This window comes from Hyperolius riggenbachi, chromosome 5 (genome assembly GCF_040937935.1).
Source record: "Hyperolius riggenbachi isolate aHypRig1 chromosome 5, aHypRig1.pri, whole genome shotgun sequence".
NCBI lineage: Eukaryota > Metazoa > Chordata > Amphibia > Anura > Hyperoliidae > Hyperolius > Hyperolius riggenbachi.
The window spans coordinates 433,365,028-433,389,871 of record NC_090650.1 but is presented as its reverse complement, the minus strand read 5'-3'; the positions used below and the strand labels follow the sequence as shown (position 1 = coordinate 433,389,871).

General features: G+C 48.2%; 1 protein-coding gene across 1 annotated transcript in view; it reads right to left on the bottom strand.

Annotated features, from left to right (window-relative positions):
* SLC45A4 (solute carrier family 45 member 4) overlaps positions 1-18,841 on the bottom strand; it is a 192,058-nt gene extending 173,217 nt beyond the window's left edge. Inside the window, exon 1 of the mRNA XM_068238089.1 lies at positions 18,677-18,841. The gene's annotated coding sequence lies outside the window, so the exon portion shown is untranslated. The remainder of the gene's footprint in view (positions 1-18,676) is intronic.
* Between the last annotated feature and the right edge of the window lie 6,003 nt (positions 18,842-24,844).

Below are 24,844 nucleotides of genomic sequence, written 5' to 3'. Positions count from 1 at the left end.
CCACAAGTGACCCCATTTTAGAAAGAAGACACCCCAAGGTATTCCGTTAGGTGTATGGCGAGTTCATAGAAGATTTTATTTTTTGTCACAAGTTAGTGAAAAATGACACTTTGTGAAAAAAAACCAATAAAAATTAATTTCCGCTAACTTTTGACAAAAAATAAAATCTTCTATGAACTCGTCATACACCTAACAGAATACCTTGGGGTGTCTTTTTTTCTAAAATGGGGTCACTTGTGGGGTTCCTATACCGCCCTGGCATTTTACAGGCCCAAAACCGTGAGTAGTCTGGAAACCAAATGTCTCAAAATGACTGTTCAGGGGTATAAGCATCTGCAAATTTTGATGACAGGTGGTCTATGAGGGGGCGAATTTTGTGGAACCGGTCATAAGCAGTGTGGCCTTTTAGATGACAGGTTGTATTGGGCCTGATCTGATGGATAGGAGTGCTAGGGGGGTGACAGGAGGTGATTGATGGGTGTCTCAGGGGGTGGTTAGAGGGGAAAATAGATGCAATCAATGCACTGGGGAGGTGATCGGAAGGGGGTCTGAGGGTTTGGCCGAGTGATCAGGAGCCCACACGGGGCAAATTGGTGCCTGATCTGATGGGTAGGTGTGCTAGGGGGTGACAGGAGGTGATTGATGGGTGTCTCAAGGTGTGATTAGAGGGGGGAATAGATGCAAGCAATGCACTGGCGAGGTGATCAGGGCTGGGGTCTGAGGGCATTCTGAGGGTGTGGGCGGGTGATTGAGTGCCCTAGGGGCAGATAGGGGTCTAATCTGATAGGTAGCAGTGACAGGGGGTGATTGATGGGTAATTAGTGGGTGTTTAGGGTAGAGAATAGATAGAAACACTGCGCTTGGGTGGTGATCTGATGTCGGATCTGCGGGCGATCTATTGGTGTGGGTGGGTGATCAGTTTGCCCGCAAGGGGCAGGTTAGGGGCTGATTGTTGGGTGGCAGTGACAGGGGGTGATTGATGGGTGATAGGTGATTGGCAGGTGATTGACAGGTGATCAGTGGGTTATTACAGGGAAGGACAGATGTAATTAATGCACTGGCGAATTGATAAGGGGGGGGGTCTGAGGGCAATCTGAGCGTGTGGGCGGGTGATTGGGTGCCCGCAAGGGGCAGATTAGGGTCTGATCTGATAGGTAAAAGTGACAGGTGGTGATAGGGGGTGATTGATGGGTAATTAGTGGGTGTTTAGAGGAGAGAATAGATGTAAACAATGGATTTGGGAGGTGATCTGATGTCGGATCTGTGGGCGATCTATTGGTGTGGGGGGGTGATCAGATTGCCCGCAAGGGGCAGGTTAGGGGCTGATTGATGGGTGGCAGTGACAGGGGGTGATTGACGGGTGATTGACAGGTGATCAGGGGGATAGATGCATACAGTAAACAGGGGGGTGGTGGTCTGGGGGGGGGGGGGGTCTGGGGAGAATCTGAGGGGTGGGGGGTGATCAGGAGGGGGCAGGGAGCAGGGGGGGGGGGATAAAAAAAAAATAGCGTTGACAGATAGTGACAGGGAGTGATTGATGGGTGATTAGGGGGGTGATTGGGTGCAAACAGGAGTCTGGGGGGTGGGCAGGGGGGGGGGGTCTGATGGGTGCTGTGGGCGATCTGGGGCAGGGGGGGGGGGAGAAATCAGTGTGCTTGGGTGCAGACTAGGGTGGCTGCAGCCTGCCCTGGTGGTCCCTCGGACACTGGGACCACCAGGGCAGGAGGCAGCCTGTATAATACACTTTGTAAACATTACAAAGTGTATTATACACTTTGTATGCGGCGATCGCGGGGTTAACATCCCGCCGGCGCTTCCGTATAGCCGGCGGGATGTTGCGGCGAGCGAGCGGTGACAGGCGCCGGCGGAGGATCGCGTCACGGATGACGCGATCGCTCCGCCCATGCCCTTAGAAGGACCGACGCCTCTGTGGGTGAGCCGGTCCTTCAGGGCTCCACTTCCCGGCCGCCTCTGTGCGTTAGGCGGTCGGGAATTGGTTAAAAGGAAGCCCACAAGGTGCTTTTTCAGTGGTTATTGCAGCCTTACATTAAGCAGATTAATTCCTCCAGGAGGACAGCAATCCACTGTGCAGCCTCCATTAGGAAGAACAGACAACTTCAATTTATTGCTGTGTACACAACCTCCTACCACTTGTTGCACTAAATGCGGGGCTTTGTAGTAGGTGAACTGAGTGTACAGCGAGAGCCACAATCCATTCTGACAGCAAAGGAATGCCTGACCTGGGGCAGAGTGCACTTCCAATACTAGACTTATAGGTCACAAGTGCAATGTGGCTGGGGGAATCTCAGGTGAGGTTACTCGTATGGTACAGCGAGAGCCACAACCCATTCTGACAGCAAAGGAATGCCTGACCTGGAGCAGAGTGCACTTCCAATACTAGACCTATATAGGTCACAAGTGCAATGTGGCTGGGGGAAGCTCAGGTGAGGTTACTGGTATGGTACAGCGAGAGCCACAACCCATTCTGACAGCAAAGGAATGCCTGGCCTGGAGCAGAGTGCACTTCCAATACTAGACCTATAGGTCACAAGTGCAATGTGGCTGGGGGAAGCTCAGGTGAGGTTAGCCACATGAACAACGGCAAAAAGGATACATTCCAGTGGCACAATCGATGCATAAGACCAGTGACAGCAGGTTATCAGTGGAGGAAGCAGCCAGTGTCAGTGATGAGGACGACAGACTTATTAGCATTGCTGAACGTACAGCAGAACGCGGCCAGTTTATCTCTACAAGTATTTATACACAGGAAATAGAGCGGTGTTGTAACAAACCCATTGTGCCCTGCAGCCAGCACACAGGAACTGCAGGACAATAAAGATTGCACACAGAAGAGCGCTCTACAGTATTTCACTCTCAAGGTCACAGAGCTGTGCATCTGCAGAATAGCAAACCATAAAACTCCAAGACAAGGCTCTGCGATACCCGGTACACCCTCCACAAACAACCCATTTCAGGAGCAAATAGACTTTAGATGGCGATCAGAGATTTCCAGAAATGTTGGTTTTCAGGACTAGCAGAGTGGAGGATCATCTGCTGTTTATCTTGGGATAAAACAATCTAGGTAGGGAAAGTCCATCCCAAACAACACAGTCTCCCCCACCCAGGTTTCAGGCTGGTTCTAGCCACAATAGGCCCTGGGGCAAAAGTAACTTCAGAGGCCCCCCGACATCCCCCCTTCCAACCAAATCACCCCCAGATCCTGAGCAGGCTGCCTGGCCTGATCCAGTCCCCTCCCACCCCTTTGCCTCTATGGAAGCGCTGGCACTGCCCCCACCTACAACAAGGTCAAGAGGTATGTCCTAGAGCAGGCTGCTAGGGTAACAATAACCTGAATATGCTTTCTAAGCGTTCCTCTATTCTGACCCTGAGCTCCAAGCACATGCTAGGCGATTCTCAGCTGAGAAAAAACAAAACAAAAAAAAAAAAAAAAAAAATCAACCCCAATATCTGCTCACTCAGATGTACATTTTCTAGAACAGATTTGCGGTCGTTCATCAGTACCAATTATACTGAGAAGCCATAATGTAGCAATAGAATTATGGAAAGGTATGAAAAACTACTGACCTACAAGTTTTACTCACCTGTGGCTTCTTCCAGCTTAGAAGTCTGTTGGGTCCCACGCTGTGGTTCTGCTCTGAGCCCGGCCTCCACAAGATCGCTGATGGGTTGGGATCTTCTGCGCCGCACATCTCTTGTGATAAGTGTCCCTGTCACTAGGAGCGCTCTGCACAGTTCAGAGAATTGAACTGCTCAAGTGCAGAGCACTTCCAGCGACGACAACACGCTCACGAGAGGTGTGCAGCGCACCTGCGCAGAAGATCCCGACCCATCAGTGATCTTACGGGGGGGGCAGGGCAGAGGCCTGGCTCAGAGCAGAACCACGGTGTGGGACCCAACAGACTTCTAGAGGCTGGAAGAAGCCCCAGGTGAGTCAAAATTGCCGGATGTATCCTTTAAAGGCCAAATGAAGTGAGGGATAGGGAGGCTGTCTTGTTAATTTCTCTTTAAACAATACCAGTTGCCTGGCAATCCTGCAGTCCTCTTTGGCTGCAGTAGTGTCAGAATCACACACCCAAAAGGAGCATAGGTATAATCTAGTCAGATTCTTATCAGAAACATCTGATCTGCATGCTCGATCAGGGTCTATGGCTAAAGTGCAGGACAGCCAGGTAATGTGCATTGTACTAATGGAGATAAATATAACAGCCTCCGTATCTCTCCCACTTTAGGTTACCTTTAAAGAGAGCCCGAGGTGACATGTGACATGATGATAGACATGGGTATGTACAGTGCCAAGCATACAAATAACTATACTGTGTACTTTTTTTTCCTTTCTCTGCCTGAAAGAGTTAAATATCAGGTATGTAAGTGGCTGACTCAGTCCTGACTCAGACAGGAAGTGACTACAGTGTGACCCTCACTGATTAGAAATTCCAACTATAAAACACTTTCCTAGCAGAAAATGGCTTGAGAGTAGGAACGAGATAAAAAGGGTCAATAGTTCATAGATTTTAGCTCTGGCACACTTCAATCAATGTGTCATTGAGTAAAAACAATAAACCAGTTAAAACTTAAAAAAAAAGTAGACTTAAACATAAAATAAAACTGTGCAATATTGTAAAAAGTCATTTTTAAGAGACGGAAGATACAGTCGCTTATTTCATCAGTTTATTTTCGTCTCTGGTGTCTTTTAATGCATACATGCCAAACTCTGGCCCACAGAGCCATCATATTTGGCCCACGAGTGGTTTCCCCACTTTGCATTATGTTTAGCCCACTTTAGACCACCGGGGAAGCTATACTGGAGATGAAGCCCTAGATCACCAGGGAAGCCATATGGGGGAGGAGTGTGGGGGGGGGGGGAAGCACTAGGCACCAGGGAACTGTATAGGGTTGTCAGGGGACTATACACCAGGGAGGCACTAGACACCAGGGAAATCTATAAGGGAGGGAGGAGGCATTAGACACAAGGGAACGTTATAAAGGAGAGAGGTGACCACTAGACATGGAGGTTGGCCTGAAACTTGGTCCCACAGTTCAAAATCACCCCACTGCGTATTGGAGTTTGACACCCCTGCTTTAAGGTAATAATCCAGGGGTATAAATGACAGTTTCTTTCTAATTAGAGAAATCTGACTGCAGGTTAACTCTCATTGATTACCAGAGGGCATAAAGCTCCTGTGTGCAAGGTACAAATATAAAGTTCAAGATACCCTCTTTCCCTGAAAATAAGCCCTAGCTGGAATTTTGAGCATGCTTGTAATATAAGCCCTCCCCTGAAAATAAGCCCTATCGGAAGTTAAAGAGGAGGAAGAGGCAGCCAGTAAGTGGGGACACAGTGGTGCAGTGCCAATCGGGCACTGATCCTGTCATCCCAGCACACAGCAAGGTTATCAGCTGTGTGCAGGGATGACAGAGCAGGCGCCTAATCATTACAGTAGCATACTTTCAAATCCGTGAACATGACAGTACAAAGGAACAGGAAATGTTCTCCTGAGAGACACTTCCTAATAGAAATATAAGACATCCCCTGAAAATAAGCCCTAGCACATCTTTTAGAGCAAAAATGAATATAAAGACACTGTCTTATTTTCGGGGAAAGACGGTATGTCTGAATGGGAAATGCCAGCCATCTGCACCTGGTAGTAGCACAGACCTGACTGCACTTGGCTTCTTCCACCTGAGAAGGTCCATGTTAGTGCGCAGGCGAGAGCTGTCCACATGCTTTTTCTTTTTTTGGAGGGGGGGGGGTCCCCAGCACTGGAGCAGACCACCGGAGAAGGACAGGGAGGCCCATTTAGGATATAGCAGCTTCCTCATCCCGAGGCAAGTACCTAGAATGTTAGATTGCAAACCTCACAGGTTTGCTTTAAAGTGTACCCGAGACGAAAAGCATCTCAGGTTCCATACGTACCTGGGAGTTCCTTAAAGGGGAACTTCAGCCTAAACAAACATACTGTCATTAAGTTACATTAGTTATGTTAATTAGAATAGATAGGTAATATAATCTCTTACCCACCCTGTTTTAAAAGAACAGGCAAATGTTTGTGATTCATGGGGGCAGCCATCTTTGTCATGGGGGCAGCCATCTTTTTGGTTGAAAGGAGGTGACAAGGAGCAGGAGACACAGTTCCAACTGTCCTGTGTCCTGATTACCCCTCCCAGCTGCACACGCTAGGCTTCAAATGTCAAATACAAAATGTAAAAAAAAAAAAAAAAAAAAAAATTGCACCAAAACAGCAGAAGGAGAGCAACAACATCAGAAATCCCATCATGCTTTGCACAGCATCAGGGGAAAAAAGCCCGGGCAGTTTTCTTCTGTGCAGCTAAAAATGAGGCTTGGATAAGAGAAACAAAGTTCTGATGCTGTGAAACTGTTAAAGAAACACAAGGCCTTTTCAGTGCTGCTGAGTCGATTTTTAGTCCGGAGGTTCACTTTAAGCCCTGGCGCGCTCCCATAGCTGAACGCATTCTGCGATTGTGCAGTACTACTGCGCAAGCTCAGAACATTCCCAAGAGACGGTAGCGCGATGGGGAACATTTCTGGCCGCACATGCATGATGAAGCATGACTCGACCAGGCTTTCGGGCACTACTGCAGGTGACAGGAGCCAACCAGGGGGGGGGGGTGGCGCTGAGGGACGAGCAGCCTCAAGCCGCCCCCCCCCCCCAGTATGGAACCTGAGACACTTCTCATCTCAGGTTCTCTTTAACAACAACCTGAAAGCCCCCCTCATTAGGCAAGTATATAATCTTACCAAGGATACTATCTAGCCATCAACTGCTAGCTTGTACATAAATTCCACCTATTGCTTACATCAAACTACGAGCTTGAAAGGGCAGAGCTCTCTCCCCTATAGTGTTTCATTAAAGAAAACCTGAACTGAAAATTAAAAGTCAAAATAAGCATACACAAGTCATACTTACCTTCCATGTAGTCTACTCCTCAGTGTCTTTCTCCTGTCCCCACGCCCTGTTTGTTCACTGTTATCAAGGGAATTTTCCGTCCTCCATTTTGAAAATAGCCATTACCCATAACAGTTTTCTGGTCGGCACACAGTTAAACTGTAACATCGCCCACTTGAGCCATAGGGAAACATGGACATTATCTGGTACATCAGTTTTCCTCTCAGCTATAACTGACAGCAACTGATATTTTACTGACAGCAACTGATATATTTCAGATCTGACAAAATATTGTCAGAACTGGATGGGATTATTGTCAGAAGAAAATGGTGAGCTTCTGAGAGGAACTGATGGCAAGGTAACTATGTAATGTTCATTTCAAGTTACCTCATGTGTTAATTTTAAATATTTTTACTCAGTACAGGTTCTCTTTAATGCTGTATAATGCGGGTACATACATCCCACCTCAATATACAATCCATTAGCCAACCTATTCAATAGTGAGTCAGCTACCTCTATCTATGCAACTGTCTGCACTATGCTTTACTGTACAGCCCTGCAGAAGATGATGCTGGTGCTATACAACTCCAAAATAGAGTAAAAAAGAAACCCGCGTCAGAAAAACACTATTCAGCGGCAGTCCTGCTATATATTACTGCAAAACCCTAAATCAGCAATAAGTGACAGCAAACTCAGCACAGTAAACACACTGCAGATGAGAGGCGCATACCTCGTGACCGTATGTGTATATGTACATATAAAATACTAGGATTTAACCTATACGAAGCCAGGACCGTCATAAAGAGAGGACCCCCCCCCAGAGTACAATGCACCCTCCAATCATAAAATACAAGAGGTTAATATTAAAAGTCTCCCAGGCACTGCAGCAAAATAACAGATTGTTTTTGACATACTAGGATCTTTAAAACAGCTATAATTAACTAGCAGACAACAACAACAGTAAATGAATGGATATGAACAATGCCAGAGCCCTGTGACAGAGATAAAGGCTTATTATAAACAAGGCAACACTTCTGACAATAGAGGAGACGTGAAATGTACGAAACAGACTAGCAGAAAATGCAATAATAATACATCTCTTTACCAGATTGCGTGTTGCAGACCGGCAGCGGGCTTCAGATGGGAGATTCAGAGCATTGCTGGCTCTTTCTCATGGCTGGGACGAGGGCTCTCTGCTCCTGCTAGGACTGCAGAGCTCTCCTCGGCTGGCTGCGAGGTCCGGAGAGAGGAGACGCAGCACTTCTAAGCAAAGCAACTCGCCACAGCACTAAAATTAGCAGAGAAGCGGTCAGGAGGCAAATCCAGTGCTGTACCTGTGACGGCGTGCGATCTACGCTCCGCTTCTAACGTGTCATTCTGATGGACGGCTGGAATTATACAAATCGATCTGGGAAAGGCGCTCGTGCAGGAGGAGTACATGGTGGTATGCAAAAGACGACAAATGGGCTGATTCTAACCAGCAACTCGAGCTGCACTATGCCCAGAGAGTGTACCTGAGCTCAGGAAGGGCCTTTTTCAACTAAACAGCTGAATCGCGAAATCGCTAGCGATTTTTATATCGCTAGGGTTGCTACTTTATCATAAAAATCATGAGAAGTATTTTCCACTATAGTGATTTCGTTTTCTAGAGCGATTTTTACAGTGATAATGCAATGCAAATGAAAAATCGCAATCGCATAACAGAATTAATGAAAAATCGCAATAGCTTGTGATTTGTGATTGAGATTGCTAGTGGAAAAGGGCCCTAAGGGCTCATTCACACTTGCTGATCTTTGATATGGTGATTTTGCAGGAAAAAAAAAAAAAAAAAAAAAAAAAAAAAAAAAAAGCCATTCACACTTGGGAGATTTTTTCGCAATCGCTTTTAGCGCTTCTATAGCACTGAAACGCGATCGCCGGGAAATCACCTGAAAATGGTGCAGACTACGCTTTTGCATTTAGCGGTTTTTGGACGATTTGCGGCGATTAGCGCAGATCACCCAAGTAAGAAGGGGCCCATAGGGTTTCATTACACTAGCTCTCAAAAGTGCTAGCATTTGAGCGTTTTGCCGGCAAAACGCTCAAGTGTGAATGGGCCCTAAGTATACAAATAAAAAGGCATTGGTAGGTTCCCCTCTGAAAGCACTCTAAAGGTAACCAACAAATCCAGTGTCAAAGGCACTCAAAGTATGAGACCTATCGAAGCTGCCATATTTATTGCCTTTTAAACTATACCAGTTGCCTGGCAGTCCTGCTGATCTTACTGGTCAGTAGGGTCTGAATCACGCACCTGAAATAAGCATGCAGCTAATCTTGTCAGAATTGTTATGGTAACCAGTATACCTATATGCCTAATTGATTACTTTCCAAACACACGCTGCTCGCCCTATCAGGGTTCGTTCACACTAGGGGCGTATTTGCCCTTTTTTCAAGCGCAGGCAAAAAACGCTTGCCAGCCGTAGCTACTTACTGAGCACTTCCGCTAGCTGAAAACCTACAGGTAGCCATCCCCAAACACTTGCGCTGCAATCCATATCACTTGCGTCAAACTACCATGACAATGGTCTCAATTCATAAAGCATTACCGTATGCTGTAATGCTGAAAACAGCAGACTATACCGAGCACTTAGCAAAGTGTCAATTCATAAAGGCTGTTATCGCATGAAAAACTGAAATTACAGAGTGAGGTAAATTACCGACTTGTGTTGGAGGTAACTACAGCCATCTCAGTAAATTGTCAGCAAATGTCAATTCATAAAAGACTTCAACAAGCGGTAAGTCAGACTATAATTACCGACACCGTTGGTGAGGTCTTAACAATGCAAAGTCTCCTTCTGTGCAGGGAGCCGAAGTCTCTGCGAGTCTGTGCAGGGAGCCTTAATTACAGCTTGTAACAAAAGAGATATCGCCACACTTCTGCTTTACCGCTCAATGGTAATTTACCAAACTTCAAAAAGCAGCTGTGAAAATCTTTATGAATTAGACAAGACAAACAACATTTATATTGCGCTTTTCTCCTGGCGGACTCAAAGCGCCAGAGCTACAGCCACTAGGGCGCGCTCTATAGGCAGTAGCAGTGTTAGGGAGACTTGCCTAAGGTCTCCTACTGAATAGGTGCTGGCTTACTGAACAGGCAGAGCCGAGATTCGAACCCAGGTCTCCTGTGTCAGAGGCAGAGCCCTTAACCATTACACTAGCCAGCCACTGGCACAAAAAGGTCTAAAACACAGAATGAGGTATTTTCACTCCCAGATTTTACCGCAAAGCCTTTTATGAATTGAGGCCAATGTAGTCTATTTATTATCTATTTAATTTATAAAGCGCCAACATATTACGCAGCGCTGGACATTGGTTTAGGTTACAGACCATATTTAGGGGTGACAAACAGCAATATGACAATACTGGAATACAAGAAAAATCAGATCACACAGCATAGTAGGAGTACAAGGTAATGCTTAGTCACTGGATGGAGATTAGGCAAGTTAGGTTCACTCAAATGCATAGTATGGGTGCACAGTAAGGGCTGGTTCAGACGGACGCTTGCGGAGCGTTTACCGCAAGCGTTCGGACCGTCACGGTAAACGCTCCCATTGAAGTGAATGGGAGCGTTTACACCGAGCTTTTGCGCGCTTTTACCCGAACGCGGCGTTCGGGTCCCGATTTTCGCGAGCGTTCGGGCTGCCCCTGGAAGCAACATGTAGCTTCCAGGGAGCGGCCAACCGCGACGGCTAATGTTCCCCTACGGGAAAAAAAAACCGCGACCGCATCACGACGCGACCGAAGGCTACTGAAAGCCTGACCGTGCAGCCGCCGCAACGCCCCCAGACGCGAAGCTACGCAGACGTCCGTCTGAACCAGCCCTAATGGAGGTGCATGATCAGGTAGGACACAAAAGGAGGAGGAAAGCCAATAGGCACTGGTTCAGTGGCGTAGCAACAGGGGGTGCAGAGGTAGCGACCGCATCGGGGCCCTTGGGTCAGAGGGGCCCCAAAAGGTCCACCCTCTATCACAGTATTAGCTCTCTATTGGTCCTGTTCTGGTAATAAATTACTTCTATAGATGCTTTTAATGGCAGTAATCATTAACACACTGTTCCCCATCCCCTTCTTGCACCTCTGACACTGTAGTTGCTATTGGCAGGTTTTGGTGCGCCATATCAATTGTTATGTATAGAGTGCTTGGGGGGCCCCAATGTAAAACTTGCATCGGAGCCCATAGCTCCTTAGCTACGCCACTGCACTGGTTGCCAAAGTGCCAAAATGAACTGCTTTGCACACAGGATCATGATGACTAGGGTGGGACAGGAGATATCCAGCCAGATGCAAATCTTTCTTGTTTGCACAGAAATTGTATGCAGCTCAGAATCCAGCCAACTGAAATCACCAGGAAGTTCATCTGAAGTGAGGGCATTAGATTGTGAGCTCCTCTAAGCAACATGAACTGTTCCGTGTGCCTTCTGTAAAGGGTCTTGAACACAACTCAGTGCTATAGCCTTAATCGCTGTCTTTTACAGTGAGCGAAAATCAAACGTTTTTGGGAAAATTGAACGACAGTCTTCACGTGTAGACGTGCGGACGGCTGAGTGAGAATGACAGATAAGAAACGGCAAATGACAGATAAGAGGTTAAATCGTTCCGGAATTCAGATTGATTTTGGAAAAGATGGCGAGAAGACGTCTGCAAACTGTTAATGTGTACACAAATCTGGACGATTATGCTATTATAGACTATGGTGAAGGGACGTCGCTGTGGAGCTTTAAGGCTACTTACACACCAAGACGTTGCGTTTTAGGGGACGTTAAGGTCGCATAACGTGCCCCTAACGCAACGCATGGTGGTGTTGAAGTTGGACATCAGATTGAGCTGCGTTATGCAGCTCTCAAAGCAGCTGCTCCAGGTTAGTGATAGGAAGTCCGGATCTTTTTAAGGATTCAGATCATTTGAATCGGATCATTGAAAAGATCCGGATCTTTGAACCGAATCATTTGAATCATTTTACTAGTGAAGCAGACTGGGTGTGAAATGACTAGCGGGACAGGACTTTCCCTGCACTGTACATTCTGTATGTTCCTGTTTCTTCCAGACAGACATCCACTGTGAACCGAATCTTTCATTGTGATGATCCAGAGGTTTCGACTCACAAAAAAGATCCGGATCACATGAACAATTAGTTCATGATCCGATCAACACTACAGTCCTACCGAGTCTCCACAGTGCAGTGAATATTAACCACTTGCCGACCGCGCACTCATAACGCACGTCGGCAAAGTGGCAGCTGCAGGACCAGCGACGCACATCTGCGTCGCCGGCTGCAGGCTAATTAATCAGGAAACAGCCACTCGCGCGAGCGGCTGTTTCCTGTCAATTCGCGGCGGGGGGCTCAGTGAATAGCCTGCGGGCCGCCGATCGCGGCTCGCAGGCTAAATGTAAACACAAGCAGAAATAATCCGCTTTGTTTACATTTGTACAACGCTGCTAACAGTAGCAGCGTTGTACTAGATCAGCGATCCCCGGCCAATCAGCGGCCGGGGATCGCTGTCACATGACAGGCAGGAGCCTGTTAGAGGCTGCACAGGACAGATCCGTTCCTGTGCAGCCTCCGATCTCCGGGACAGGGAGGGAGGAGAGGGAGAGGGGGGAATCCTGCGGTGGAGGGGGATTTGAGGTGCCCCCCGCCAGCCACACGCAGGCAGGAGCGATCAGATCCCCCCAGCACATCATCCCCCTAGTGGGGAAAAAAGGGGGCGATCTGGTCGCTCTGCCTGGTGTTTGATCTGTGCTGGGGGCTGTAGAGCCCATCCAGCACAGATCAGCGAAATCAGTGCTGGTCCTTAAGGGGGGGGTAAAGGCTGGGTCATCAAGTGGTTAATTAGCCATGTGGCTGGCCGCGGAGGAGGAGGGGAGACCTCCTCCTCCAACATTACTGAGCATGTGCAAACAGTCTAACGTGGCTTAGCCCAGTATAACGTACAGCATGCAGTACGTTGTTTAAACGTGCTGCGTTACTATGTAACGCAACGTGGGCACTGTGAACAGCCATTGATTTTACAGTGATGTGAGTTAGGCTGCGTTACTGGCTGCTGTAACGTGGGACTTTAACGTCCCACTGTGAAACCAGCCTAAAGATATGATAAACACACGTCTTTTAAGGAAATCGCTCGTTTTTTTCATGCGGGGTGTATTACTGTGTGCATGTCAAGGCGTATCTTTTTATCACTTAAATTTGTCTTCTCGTTTGTACTTAGTGTCCTTGGTTGAGCATGCCTATGGGGCTTTAGAAGTTATCCTGTAAAATCCCAGATAAACAGGCGAGCTGTAACAGGATCTGACACAGCCAATGCCACAAGCTCTGGGCTATAATATTCTGAAACAAATCTGCTGTATTATTACCATCCAACAAACGAATACAGGTAGTCCCCGGTTTACGAACGCCCGACCCGACGATACGAACGCCGCGACCATAGCTCCGCCCCATCGCAATGACGTCACGCCGCCGGGGACTACCTCTTCTGCGCCGTTTTAAATGCAGAGTCAGTGCAGCGGAAGGTAAATAGAGGACATCACACCTGATCCTCGGCGGTAGAATGTCCCATTGTGGTGCCCGGAAGCTGCGCAGCCCGTCCTCTCGCTCCATCCACTGTTCCCCGGCGGCTTCACATGTGTCGCATAATGACGCAATCAGGAGAAGCCCCCTAGTGGCGGCGCCTGCTAATGCGTCATTATGCGTCGCATGTGAAGCCGCCGGGGAACAGTGGACGGAGCAAGAGGACTGGCCGCGCAGCTTCCAGGCACCACAATGGGACCTTCTACCGCCGAGGATCAGGTGAGTTGTCCTCTATCTACCTTCCGCTGCGCTTACTCTGCATTAAAAAACGGGGCAATGGTGGCTGTCCCGATTTAAGGACAGATTCAGGTTAAGAATGAGCGGACAGTCCCTATCTCGTTAGTTAACCGAGGACTACCTGTATATAACAATGTTCCTAAAGCCGCATCTACACGCGTAGATGCGGCTGCGATGCTCCTTATCAATCGAGCCGCTAATGCAGCTTGACTGATAAGATTCGACAGGATGGATCTCCGCACCGCCGATTCCCTGCTCGCTCCCCGCGAGGGGACAATGGCGGGGAATCGAGCGGAAGATGAGCGACGCCGGTGGGGACGAGCGGGAATCGAATCCGGCGCACGAGCGGGGACGCAGAAGAGGCGATCCGGCGGCTAATCGAGCCGCCGGATCGCGGCCGCATCTACGAGTGTAGATGCGGCTTTAGATATGAAAACCTAGCAGTCCCCATCACAAGGTCTACAAGCCTGCTAACAAGATCAGGATGGACTCACCCAACACTCTTTATACTAAAAAAAAAAAGATTCTAAAGGCCAAATGAAGCGAGAGAGATGGAGGCTGCCATATTTATTTCCTTTTAAGCAATACCAGTTGTCTGGCTGTCCTGCTGATCCTCTGCCTCTAATACTTTTAGCTATGGACCCTAAACAAGCATGCAGGAGATCAGGTGTTTCTGACATTGTCAGATCTGACTGGATTAGCTGCATGCTTGTTTCTGGTGTTATTCAGACACTACTGCAGCCAAATAGGTCAGCAGGAGAGCCAGGCAACTGGTATAGTTTAAAAGGAAACATACGACAGACTCCATATTCTTCTCAGTTCACTTGTACTTTAAATCTTTTAAAGAGACAGTAAAACCAAAAACTTCCCCTGGGGGATACTCACCTCGGGAGGGGGGAGCCTCCGGATCCTAATGAGGCTTCCACCGTCCTCTTTCCCACGGGGGTCTCGCTGCAGCCCTCCGAACAGCGGCCCGACAGCCTGTTCAATATTTACCTTTCCAGGCTCCAGCGGGGGCACTGTTGCGGCTCTTCTGACGGAGATAGGCGGAAATAGCAGATATCCGTCGGGGGAAGCCTCAATAGGATCCGGAGGCTTCCCCCACCCGGGGGTGAGTACCCCCCAGGGGGGAGTTTTTTTTCCTTACAGATTTTCTTTAAATAACATCTGCAATGGAGTTTTGTGATTGGAGCTAAAGGCCGGGTGCACATATAGCAGAAACGCTAGCTTAGCGGAAAACTCTGCGTTTTATGCAGCAATGTTAGTCTATGGGATGCAGAAGAAGCAGCATTTCACTGCGTTTGTACAGTATGCGTTCCGCAGACACTGGTAGTGTTGCATATTATGCAGGCTGGCTGCCAAAATGCACATAATGAAAGTCCATGGTAACGCATATGCATTGCGTTTTCCATGCATTTTTAATTAAAAAAGTGAAGATCTCTGTGTTTCCACTTCCTGTTGTCTTCCTAGTGATTTGCATAAATTTGTGAAAAAATAACGCATACAAAACCGCTTATGTGTTGTCCATTAGCGAACCGCAAATGCCTTAAAATGCATGGAAAAAAAATCCACAAGCACCAAAAACGCAGTAAAACGCAATAGCACACGCACCATCCTAAAACGCTAGTTTTTCACACTATGCCATATGTGAGCCCAGCCAAAATGAAAAATCAAACGGTCACTGAAGTTGGTATCCAAGAACGATGTGCGTTATTCTGTCGTAAATTGTAGCACTGCAATGGACGTGTGCCAATAAAGAGCTGCATTCTGATGAGATTATACTGTCCGTTTCACCGCAACGCAAAGGCCATAGTGTGAAAGGAGCCTGAATGATTTTGAATCAAAAATCCCAATATGTAGCTCTGCTTGCTGGTAGCTGTGCACCTATCCATACAGGCTTCAGACCACTAGTGCCCAGCTGGTCTCATCTTAAAGGAGAGGTGGCGAGCGGTAGTGCTGTGGCAAATGCATCTCCCCCATGATGCAGCTATTCTGTCCAGCCTTTTGTTAATTGAGGGCTGGTTCAGACAGACATGTGAACCAGCAGTGTGGCATCTCACTAGCGAGCATCCTCCGGCGGTGCTTCCCGTCGTTCAAGTGTTGCATCACATTTTGACTCCAGTAGGGGAAATAGGAAGTGCCACGCTTGGGCGTTCCTGGAAGGAACATGTAGCTTCCAGGACTAAACGAGACAATGGGAAACAACGGCTCGAGCGCCACATATGCAAGAACGATGGTAAACCATGTTACCAAGCGCTATCCATTCATCTGAATGGAAAGCTCTTGAGCAATGAGCTGCTTGTCCTCCGTTTAACGCCAGTTCAGCGCCCATCTTATCAGCCCGATTGCTATTTCAATTTACCTTGATCAGTTCTGGGCCCAGATGGGAATTCACAGCATTAACTGGCTCTTCGATAGCCATACACAGGTCAATTCTGAATTGTTTTATAAAATGTACCTGTCTTATTAACACTGCCATACACAGGTCATTTTTCCCAGCACAAGACTACTTTACTTAAACCTGTCAGCGATCTACTGACCCCTACACATCAGATTAATAAATATCAGATACATTTCAGACAGTTTACTGATGGAAATAGTGATTGGGTGCACCACTACATCATGAAGTGGTCATTTGAGCAGTGGTCGTGGGTTGACTGATCCACACAGTTATGCAGCATCAGCTCAACAACAGCAGGGGAACAATTTACTCAACTTCTGCTGAATTCTGTTAGAGAATGAAGGGATAATTCCAATCATGGAGTAATCCATGGCTTATCAGATCACAGGGCTGTGAAGTCGGTAGAAAAATCAACTGACTCTTCAGTTTATGAAACCACCGACTCCAGGTACCCAAAATTGCTCTGACTCCGAGTTCACAGTGCTGTCATATGAAGCCGATATCAGCCCATGGAAGGCAAGCAGAGGTGGCCGACGAGAGGCTAGCCATTTGGAGTTGATGCAAGTTTTATATTAAAGGGACTCAGAGCACCTCTCATGGGCATGCCTTTAAGACTCCGACCAGTACTGCAAAGTACTTAAAGATGCACACCTTTCTGTAGCTTGTGCTCTCCTCTTTCATTTGATGCCTGAATCTCCATTCTACACCAAATAGTTTTCGTTCAATTTAAAAATTGCGGCTGTCATCTTGGCTATGTTATAACTTCCAGGTCACCCCTGTCTTCCCTGTTAGAGAAGTGCAGCACTGAATTAAGCAGGAGGAGGAAGTGACACGCATGGCCATTGCAAGAGGCTCCTCCAGAGGGGTCATAACACAAATTTGTAGGAAGTCGTCTAACTTAAAGGCATACCCATGAGAGGTGCTCGGAGTCCCTTTAATGTTGCAAAATTATGCAGCTTGTAAATTAACCCCTCAAAATAAGCAGTTACTGTATATTTTAAAATGAACCTGAGGTAGATTTGAAATATAAAAAGGTACTGATCTTAGTAGAGAAATCTCAAATATCTCTACACGTCAGCCTGGGGGGGGAGGGGGTGTGTGGAGGTGGTGGGGGAGGGTGTAGGAAATAAAATGTGTAATTGTCGGGGGGGGGGGGGTAAATCTCTAAACGTCAGCTAAGAGGGGGACAAATCTGTAATAGCCAGCCCTGATGGTTGTCAGAAATGTCTAAAAGTCAACTCTAAGCTGCAAATCTGTAATAATCAGCCGGGATGGGCGACACAGCAAGTGTGCATGACGGAGCACAGTGCAACGTGCATGCACGGACCGATGGAAATCCTAGTGACGCACTTCCTGCCAAGCATGCATATGAGGCAATGCCTGGGGGGGTGGAAGATGTATGAAACCTCTTGAAAACCTCTAGCGTCACCTCTAGGGGGAACAAATCTCTAGTTCTCATCCAGCGCAGGAAGGTGTCTCAGTGCATGACCATGCATCAACCAGTGTATGCCCGACCAACAATGCAGCCAACAGATGTTGATCAGACATGCTGCAAGGTATCAGCCCCGGGGGAGGGGTAATCAGAAATCTCTACTCTAACATCAGCTCTAAAGGTACCTTTACATCTATCGACTTGGCTGGCCAATCAACCATCCAATTCGATAGTTATCGAATTGGATGAGAATCAGTGCCACCAAGTGCATGCCCAATCAACAATGGGACCAATTTTGGGCCAAGCATGTCAGCCATGCTGCAAGATGTCAGGCTGAAGAGGGGATAAATCTTGTCTCCCAAGGATCTCTAAATGTAAATGCTATGAGGGCGGGTGGTGGTGGTGGTGGGGGGGGCAGCAGCCTAGCAGTTAATGTTGGGATGTGTCACCTCTTGGGGGGGGGGGGGGGGGGGTTGTATGCTAAAACTAAGTGTCAGCTCTGGGGATAAAGGGGGGGGGGGGGTTGTAACTAGAACTGAGGGTCAGCTCTGGTGTTAAGGGGGGGGGGGGTATGCTGATACTGAGTGTCCTGGTGGTGACAGCAGTTGCATGGAGTCATCAGTTCTCAGAACAGAGTGTAAGCTCTGGAGGTGAAGGCAGTGGCATTGAGCAGTCAGTGTTATGATGTGTCACCTCTTGGGGGGGGGCTACTACAGAGTGTCAGCTCTGGGGGTGCAGGCAGTGGCATGGAGCAGTCAGTGTTATGCTGTGTCACCTCTTGGAGGGGGGGGGGGGGGAGGGGTGATACTAAGTGTCAGCTCTGGCACAGAGCAGTCAGTGGCACAGAGCAGTCAGTACTATGCTGTGTCACCTCTTGGAGGGGGGGGGGGGAGGGGTGATACTGAGTGTCAGCTCTGGGGCTGCAGGCAGGGGCATAGCACAGTTAATGTTATGCTGTGTCACCTCTTGGAGGGGGATACTGAGTGTCAGCTCTGGGGGTGCAGCCAGTGGCATGGAGCAGTCAGTGTTATGATGATGTTGATGATGATGCTGGTGGGGGAGGGGCAGGCACGGTACCTGGGCTCTCCCTGCAGGAAATGCCGGGGTGCTGATGCTCTTCCACTTGTGCAGGCCGGGCGGGCCCCTCACTCCGGCAGTGCGGCTCCCCGGTGAACAGGCCGCTGGCTGGCTCCGGTATATATAGCTGGAGGCCGTGTGACAAGTGTATCTCCCGGGGGGCGGGGCCTCCTCAGCACCTCACCGGCACTCGAGTCGCAATATGCAGAAGCGGGCGGAGCAAGGAGGAGAACAGACCCATACGCTGATTAGTGGGCGGGGCTCAGATACGGCTCACATGTAGCAGGTTGCAGGTGGGTGGAGCGCGAGAGGAGGCGGGCGTTCATAGGCTGGCTGATGAGCCCGGTGGGTGCGGCCAGAGATGGTGCCCGGCCCCTGTCCTGTGTGACGTAGTGATGGCTGTTGCCAGGTGCTGGGCAGAATTCTTGAAGATGCCACAATGGCGCTGAGTTGAGGGGGTGGGGCGGGGCTTGACAATTCCTGTCACTGAGGGGACCTGAGTGTGACAGAGCGACAGAGATGTCACCTGCCTGCCACTCCCAGCAGCCACCTGTCACATCTGTCACTGTCCCGCATATGGCTGCTCCTTCCCTCATTCATATCCATGTAGCTTCTGTATATCACTAATAAGATGGATAACTGAGTTCATGTGTCCAGCCTGCCCCCCCTTGTATGCTGTGTGGCGGGGGAGGCACCCACTGTGCATTGTCAAATATTAACAAACATTCTGCACAATCCAACTTTTGTACTTTTATATAAGTGCCCTCAATTGTTCTCCAATTATTCTAGTGCTGCTCCTACTACTACTTATAGTGTACCCCATAATTATAATCAGGGCCGGTTAGGTGACATTTTTTGCAACTTTATCAGATTTTTGCAACCAGTTGCAATAATTTATACATATAGCTATCAGAAAGTGCAACCTAACCATTGACTTCAACCTATCTGTATCAGAAAATGCAACCCAACCAAACCCTATTCACACACAGAACTCTCCCCTCTTGCTCAACTAATAACCCCCCCCCCCCCCGGAGGGAAAAATCCCCCCTCTGGCTCAATAATCTTATTTATAGGTATGGCTATCAGAAAGTGCAACCTAACCATTGACTTCAACCTATGTGTATCAGAAAATGCAACCCAACCAAACCCCATTCTCAAACAAAACCCCCGCTCTTGCTCAACTAATAACCCCCCCCCCCCCCCCCCCCCCACCCAAGGGAACAATCCCCCCTCTTCTTCAGCTAATAACACCTCCTGGAGGGGAAAATCCCCCTTTTCCTCAACTAATAACCCCCCCCCCCCCCCGGAGGGAACAATCCCCCCTTTCTTGCTCAACTAATAACCCCCTGAGGGAACAATCCCCCTTCTAGTTCAATAGAATCTGTGTTGCAAAAAATTACAGGCGTGTTAACAGAGAGAAGCCACGCCTACGCAGTTATACACTGTCCTCTATGGCAAGTTGCAAAATATAATGGGTTGCAAAATCTTTCATTACACCGGCAGAGGCGAGAGAGGCTCCAGCCTCAGGGCGCAGTGCAGGAAGGGGCGCAGGGCAGAGGCGAGAGAGGCTCCAGCCTCAGGACGCAGTGCAGGAGGGGCGCAGGGCGAGGCCGAGGCGTGAGAGGCTCCAGCCTCAGGACGCAGTGCAGGAGGGGGCGCAGGGCGGGGCAGAGGTGAGAGAGGCTCCAGCCTCAGGGCGCAGTGCAGGAGGGGGCGCAGGGCAGAGGCGAGAGAGGCTCCAGCCTCAGGGCGCAGTGCAGGAGGGGGCGCAGGGCAGAGGCGAGAGAGGCTCCAGCCTCAGGGCGCAGTGTAGGAGGGGGCACACAACTCAGTCAGCTATTATTGCCTTATCCTGTTTGAAACAGAGAGAAATAAGAAAAGGGGATACATGGCAGTGACTACAAGCAGATAACTATAGAGTAAGGTGTTGGGGGCCCAGGGAACCTCGTAGTCTATTAGCAATCAGTGTGTGACGGATGGGTGGGAGGGGGCACACTCTGGTGTCTCAGGCTTGGGTGCTGGAGGACCTTGTCCCGGCTTTGATTATCATGGTGCCGCTACCTACATTATCCCCATTATTTAAGTGGTGCCACTATCTACATTGTCCTCTTCTATTATTATTATTGATTTATAAAGCGCCAACATATTCTGTGGCGCTGTACAAAGTAGAAAAACAAACAAGGGGTACAGAATGATACAGACAATGCTATACATCAAATATGGACGCTACAAAATACAGAACTGGTGGTTACAGTGACAGATGTCACATGATGAATAAAATGTATAACAGAGTGCCAGCTATGAAATGAACAGCAAAATCCAAGACACAAAAGGGTGAGAGAACCCTGCCCTTTCTACAGTCTAAGCTTTAGGAATTTAGGAACAAGAGGTGGGGAGGTATGTGGTATACATAAAGGCACAGGGCCTGTTTAGGTTATCTAGTAAGGAGTAAAGCTTAAAGAGACACTGAAGCGGAAAAAAAAACTATGATATAGTGAATTGGTTGTGTACTATGAATAATTACTAGAAGATTAGCAGCAAAGAAAATATTCTCATACTTTTATTTTCAGGTATATAGTGTTTTTTCTAACATTGCATTATTCTATAATATGTGCAGATTACACAACACTCAGCATTCAACATGATTCTTTCAGAGCAGTCTGTGAACTAATGACCTCTCCTCTGGCAGAGAAAAAGTAAACAGTTCACTTACAGTTGAGATAATTAAAGTCAGATAACAGCCCTCTCCACGACTAACTTAGTCGGAGAGCTTAATGGCTTTTTTGCATAGAGATAACAGCTGAGTTTCTCAACTCTTCCTGTACTGGAAACAATTAGACTGATGTATCTGATCTTAGTGTTTTATTTCTTAGCTGTGCTACACATACAAATCATAATATCATCATTTTTTTTTCGCTTCAGTGTCTCTTTAAAGGGAAGGTCCAGGCAGACTAAAAAAACAAAATCCACTTACCTGGGGCTTCCTCCAGCCCCTGGCAGCCGTCCTGTGCCCTCGCCGCAGCTCAGTTGGCTCATGGATCCCTCCGCTGCAGAAGCCGTCCTCGCCAGGTCGGCTTCTTGTGCACTCCACTGCGTGCGTCACGTGGTCTGTCCGACGTCATCAGAATTGTACTGCACAGGCGCAGAACTACTGTGCCTCTGCAGTACAGACCTGATTACGTCCTTAGGCTGGCTGCTATGCATTACATGGGATCAGCAGCTCTGCTGAAAGTCGCGCTGTGACCCAGAATAGGAAGCCTGCAGGTCCTCTCTGCGCATGTGCAGGCTTCCTGGCTTCTTCCCCCTCCCTCTGCCGCGTGTCATTTTGCGGTTAACAAGCCGAGGGGAGGAAGAAACCAGGAAGCTAGCGTATGCGCAGAGAGGACCCACAGACTTCCTATTCCAGGTCTCAGTGCGACTTGGTGTCAGCGTCGCCGATCCCATGTAATGCATAGCAACCAGCCTGGGAGCAGGAGCACTTACCTAAGGCGCCCGTAAGTGTCTCTTATTAAAGGACTCGCGAGGCGAAATAGGGAAAAAAAGTTAAATACCTGCATGACATTTGAGTGCACTGAGGACGCTATCCGCGCCCTCCGTGCCATTCCGCCGGATCCCCGCCGCTCAATAACCCCCGGGCCGTCTCCCGACCCCACAGCCCGGGTCGGGCTCTCCTGCCTCCACTAAAATGGCCGTCGGAGCTGGCCACGGCTGCGCAGTCCGCATATGCACGAGTGCGGCTGCGCAGCTCTAGGACCTTCCCCTGATCCACGCCACAGGAGACAGCCTAACCTAATAGCTTATATGCATACCCACTGTGTCTGCTCAAGGTCCCTTTAAGGTGAAACTTAAAGGACAACCGAGGTGACATGATGAGATAGACATGTGTATGTACAGTGCCAAGCACACAAATAACTATGCTGTGTTCCTTTTTTTCTTTCTCTGCCTGAAAAAGTTAAAAATCAGGTAAGGCAAGTGACAGTTTCTGCTCGGGCCGGGACCGTGTCGGACTGGGTCAGACTATAGCATAACCCTCACTGATAGGTAATTACAGCCATAAAACACTTTCATGTCAGTAAATGGCTTCTGAGAGCAGGAAAGAGATAAAAAGGGTCAATAATTCATACATTTGAGCTCTGACATACTTCAATGAAGGTGTCATTGAGCAGAGTCAATGAAACAGTAAAAACTTAAAAACTAGATTTAAATAAAAAATAAAACTGTGGGATTTCTAAAAAAGTCAATTTTAGGAGACTGAGGATAGATACAATTGTTTTTCTCATCAGTCAATTTTCATCTCGGATGTCCTTTAAGTGAAAATAAACTGATGGGACATGCAATTGTATCTATTCTCCTATTTTGAAAAAAAGACTTAGTTATTCCACAGTCTTATGTTTAAAAACTTAAAGGGATACTGTAGGGGGGTCAGGGGAAAATGAGTTGAACTTACCCGGGGCTTCTAATGGTCCCCCGCAGACATCCTGTGCCCGTGCAGCCACTCACCAATGCTCCGGCCCCGCCTCTGGTTCACTTCTGGAATTTCAGACTTTAAAGTCTGAAAACCACTGCGCCTGCGTTGTCATGTCCTCACTCCCGCTGATGTCACCAGGAGCGTGCAGTGCAGGCACAGACCATACTGGGCCTGCGCAGTACACTCCTGGTGCCATCAGCGGGAGTGAGGATACGACAACGCAGGCGCAGTGGTTTTCAGACTTTAAAGTCTGAAATTCCAGAAGTGACCCAGAGGCGGGGCCGGAACATTGGGGAGTGGCTGCGCGGGCACAGGATGTCTGTGGGGGACCATTAGAAGCCCCGGGTAACTTCAACTCATTTTCCCCTGACTCCCCTACAGTGTCCCTTTAAAAAGTAGAATTATTATTTTGTCTAAGCTCTAACAGTCTGTCCCGTGTCTCTGAGTGCTAAAATATATGAACTATTGACCTTTTTTAAATCTACCTCCTGCTCTCAGAAGCCCAGTTCTCTGCCAGGGAAGTACATTATGGCTGGAATTCTCTACAGTTGACTGGATCCTGACTGGAGAAAAACTGTCAGTTTCATACCTGAATATTAACCCTTTCAGAGAAAGAAGAAAAGCAAAGCTGCAAATTGATGTGTGTGCCTGGTGCTGTACAAACACCTGTCATCATTCATGTCACATGCAGTCTAACAGGAAAAACAGAGCAAAAAACAAAGTAGCAGAACACTGAAAAGTAAACAGAGAGACAGCTGTTTAAACCAGAGAAGGCAACTCAGCAAACTGTATGCAGACTGGCATATTATCATTTTGTGAGGTGGAGATTGGTGTATTTTGTTTTGTCTCAGCATTTTTAGTCTCAGTTTACTCTGAAAACTCGAAGCTGAGTGGATTAAAATTCACATTCTTCTTTTCTTTAGCTTTAAAATGAAACGTTGACACTTGGCCATGTAGAAGTCTGTTACAGGCAGGACCAGTTCTCTCATGAAGCAAGGTGAAACATTTGCATCAGGCGCAGAGATTACAGGGGCAGCATGTTTGTACTGTGTGTTTAGACTTACAGCATGCAGTCAGAGTAGGAGAAGAAGCAAGAGGAGAGCGAGGTGAAGAGGTCATCATTGGGGAAAAGCAGCTTGTTGTTGTAACGATTGTGGAATTCTCTCCGTGATTAGCGCACAAGACGTGCGCTGACACTGCGGAAATCCTCCACAAGCGTATAATTTGAGGAAACCCAGCAAAAGGTGCAACGCACCTGTAGAGGGAAATTCCTGTCGACAGGTGGAGCTGTGGAGTGCAGAGGAACAGCTCCTCTGCCCTGCCACAGACGCCAGACAGGAATTGTACGAAGGGAAGAAACGCAGGGCAAGATAGCCCTGAAAGAGAGAGATCAAAGCGACAGAGGGTATGTGTGTCCACCAAACTAGTCGCCACCCTGCGACGATGAACACACAACCATGAAGATAAAGTGAGAAGGCAATCACCAGAGATGGCAGTTGCAAACAGCGACACAAGACCGAATAAGCACAGATGAGGAATGTATGTATGTCCACCAATCTAGCCGCCACCTGTGACGGCGGACACACAACAAAGGAAACCGAGTGAGAACGCAATCGCCTGAGAAGCGATTGCGAATGAGATTGAGCAAAGGGACAGATTGTATGTGTGTGCACCAAACTAGTCGCCAACCCGCGGCCAGG